Source organism: Papaver somniferum, unplaced genomic scaffold, assembly GCF_003573695.1.
Source record: "Papaver somniferum cultivar HN1 unplaced genomic scaffold, ASM357369v1 unplaced-scaffold_190, whole genome shotgun sequence".
In the NCBI taxonomy this organism is placed as follows: Eukaryota; Viridiplantae; Streptophyta; class Magnoliopsida; order Ranunculales; family Papaveraceae; genus Papaver; species Papaver somniferum.
In genome coordinates, this window is record NW_020628819.1 from 50,061 (window position 1) to 53,775 (window position 3,715).

A 3,715-nucleotide genomic window follows, 5' to 3' on the forward strand; every position below is an offset into this window, starting at 1 on the left:
GGTGAACTTGGATCGAGAGCCTGATACCAAGCTAGAAGGGGATATATGGTGAATATCTTCCACACTTAAGTTGTGGAGATTGATCTGTTATTTATATTATTATGGAAGTACAATGTAAAACAGAAAATGGTTATGATCCTAGTAAATAGCTAAGACCTGACTAGATCTATTGGACTCTGTAACAACTGTTGCAGCTGGCAAAGAGTCTTGCTGAAGACCTGGGCTAACACAGAGCTCTGCAACTTCTCCTTCTCGAGCTCCTGAACCAACATCTCCATCACCAAACCCCGACCATTTCAGAATTCCCTCATCCCCCTTCCTTAGTTTCTTCCTTTCACGTTCTTAGCATCGACAACCCTAGGTGCTACAAACAAGACAGTGAGAATCTAGGGTTCAACACAGTTGCAGAGAAGACCAATTTGGGAAGATTTTGAGTAACAAGGGGAGCAGTGGAAGTATGGGTCAAGCATGGATCGAGAAGTTATCAGGTGAGTGGTGAGAATATTTAGTTGGAATTAAAAACCCTAATTTTGTAAATTAGGTATTTTTATGGAAGAACATTAGAACTATAAATTGGGGATGAGGGGTGTGTGTGAATGGACATGCCTGGGCTAGCCAGAGCACCAATAGTTTAGTTCTGTAATTCTCAAGTTAAATATTCAATTCAAATTTCTGTTAGTTTTTCCATTTGCTGTTATATATTCCAATTCAGTTAATGTTTTTAGTTTGCTTTAATCTGCTTTAGTTTCTGTCATGCTGCTCAAGATTTTAGTTTAATGATTCTATAATTTTCATAATTCAGTTAAAAGTCAATTAATTTTTGTTATTCAGTAGTATAATTTCATCATGTTTTAGTTCACTAAGCTAAGGTTAAGATGAAACCATAGCTTTGTACTATGTTATTTATGCTGTTTGTGTGATTCTTGAATGCTTAAATTGTTCCAGAAAAGTTTCAATCTTGGTATGTCATATCTTGCTCTCACAGTGAATGTCATGTATGCATTGTAGTTAGGATAAAACTATGTGATTATACCATAACTCATGCCTTAGAGACTGTTATGAATCCTCTGACTAGTTATGCTTTAGTTAGACAGTTAGTGCTTAGGATTGATATCTTAGTTATGATTGATTTATCCGCTGGTGAAACACCTTAGGTAAAGGGAAGACTAGAATCTTCACCCTCACCTGCTATAAGGACAAGAATGATGCTATCAGCTGAGTTCATAGTGTAGGTTAGTGGTGGAATCAAAACCTTAGTACACTCTCCTGCTTTTGTTTGCATTTCTGCCTTGCTACATTATCTTGCATTGTATTGCTTAGCTTGACTAGTTCTGCTTCATTGGGCTAGTCAGTGTCAACCACCCACTTCAGTTGTGTTTTAACACAACAGAAAACTAGTTCAACAACCATTGTGTAACTGTCACTATTTAAGAAAGCAGTAGGAGAATCAGAGAAATCAAGTACACCCACCAAGTCTCTGTGGAAAGACCTGTACTTGACCTGTGTTCCATTAGGACACTGTGCACTTGCAGTTTAGAATTGTAGGTCTCTTTAGAAGCCTATCAAGTTTTTGGCGCCGTTGTCGGGGACTTGGTAGCGGCGCAATTGTTTTTTTGGTTTCATCTTACTGATTTCAGCTCAAGTTTTGTATATATTTGTTTCAGTTCTAGCCTGTCATTAGTTTATCTCATTAGCATAAGTTCTGTAGTTTATTAGATACACTAGTAGTTGTAGTTTTTCTTGTAACTTCTTCCACTTGCATCTCTTATCACTCCATTCAAAAAAAATAAAAAATTCTTGTTGAATTGTGCTAATTAGTTTAGGAAATTTGTGGCCTGCCATTGTAGGTTAACTAACTTATGCCATTAGCATAAGTTAGATTTAGTCATACACACCTGCATCATTATTCTGTAACATACTCCATCTGTTGTATAACTTGCATCTAAGGTCTCCAGCTTCATCTTTAGTTTCTGTTCCTGTAGCTAGTTCTGTTATAGCTCATGTTGTAAATTTGTTAGGAGCTGCATCCATTTTTCTCCGTGCATCATTCTTAGCTGCATCAAATCCTGCATTGTCTTGCATATTGCATGTTGCATCTTCATTGCATCTGTTGCATTTAGCTTTCCTACATCTTAACATTACTGCATTGTATAAACTATCATTGGCATTCTGTTTATTTGCACCCCCATTTCTGAAAGCAAAAACCCCCTGTTGAATTGCCAGGAATCTGTGAAGCTGTTGAGCATGTGGAGCAACTGCTGTGGTGTTGTGGGCTGTGCAGCTGTTGTTGCTGCTGGGATGTGCAGTAAGCTGGAGAAGAGAGCCCAAATCATTCGGCTGTGCAGCAACTAAAAGAGTTAAGCCTAAACCCATCAGTAAACCCAATGTTTGGGCTTGTAGTTTTACATTGATTATGGGCTTGTTTTAACTGAATTATGGGCTTGTAGTTTTATTTTAAAAACTGAACACTGGGCTTGAGTAAGCCTGAAAACCTTAAGCCTAAACCCAATTTGTAGACTGTTTGTGGGCTTGTTTTCCAGCCACAACAACTGGGCTGTCCTTCAATTGCATTAGGTTTACACTCTGTGGGCTAGTTGTTGTGTTTTTAAACTGAATTCTGGGTTTCAAAAATGGGCTCTGTCAAAACTTTTGGGCTCCTGTTTGAAATACCCATTTTGGGCCTAGCATAACTTTGAATTGTGGGCCTCAGAACCCAACCTAAACTTTTGGGCTTCAACCAACAAAAACTAGTAGGCCGAAAAACCAAACTTCCAAGCCCAACAGTGGGCCTAAAAACTCAAAGTTTTTAAAACTAATTTCTGGGCTTCACCAATCAGTGGGCCTAGCATTTTCAAAATCTTCAACTGGGCTTCTGTTTGAACTCAAATTGTTGGGCTTCTGTTCAAAAACAAAATTGGGCTTCAAACTACTCAACTGGGTTGCCCACTTCCAAACCCAACAGTGGACTTTTCCTTCAAACTTAAAACCAAAATTTTTAAAGACCCAATTAAACCAAATTTTGAAACTCAATTCAAAACCAAATAACCATTTTTGAAAACCAAAATTTTCTTTTCCCAATTAAACCAAAATTTTGAAAAACCAAAATAACCCATTTGAAACCAAAAACCCAAATGGGCTTTGTTTTCAAAGTCTAAAACCAATTTTTCCATTTCAAAACCCATCCAAACCAAAGTTTCAAAACCCATTAAAAACCGAACTTTTATAACCCATTAAATCCAAATTTTTTCAAATCCCTTTTAAAACCAAATTATGGGCTTTATCCCTTCCCATTAAAACCAAATTTTCAAAAACCCATTGAAACCAAATTGTGGGCTTGTTGTCATGCTTGAGTAACATGATTACATAACTAGTGGGTCGTTATTTTTCTGATTATTTGTGGGCTTGTTTTGTGTTCTATAACATGTTGGATGTATCTGATAGGCTATGAACAAATCTAGTACAAGTTAGTGCACATGTCAGGATTTTGGTCTGCAACTGGGGATGGGACTAAATCTATTAGAGAACTTGCTTACGGGCATGCTTCGCGTTATGAGCCTCCCACAGACCATGATGTCAATAGTTATAGGGATTATTGTTAGAACACTTTCATAAACCTGAGACAATCTATGGATCCTTATGACTATTCACACATGTACCCACCACAATCTGAAATACATGCTTGTGATTTATGTGGTAGCTTAGACCATCTTGTTGA

General features: G+C 37.4%; 1 long non-coding RNA gene across 1 annotated transcript; it reads left to right on the forward strand.

Annotated features, from left to right (window-relative positions):
* Positions 1–229: 229 nt before the first annotated feature.
* On the forward strand, positions 230–2,584 carry LOC113339187. The gene is made up of 2 exons (XR_003354984.1): positions 230–488; positions 2,224–2,584. It is a non-coding gene; the product is annotated as an uncharacterized LOC113339187 (long non-coding RNA).
* Positions 2,585–3,715: the final 1,131 nt, after the last annotated feature.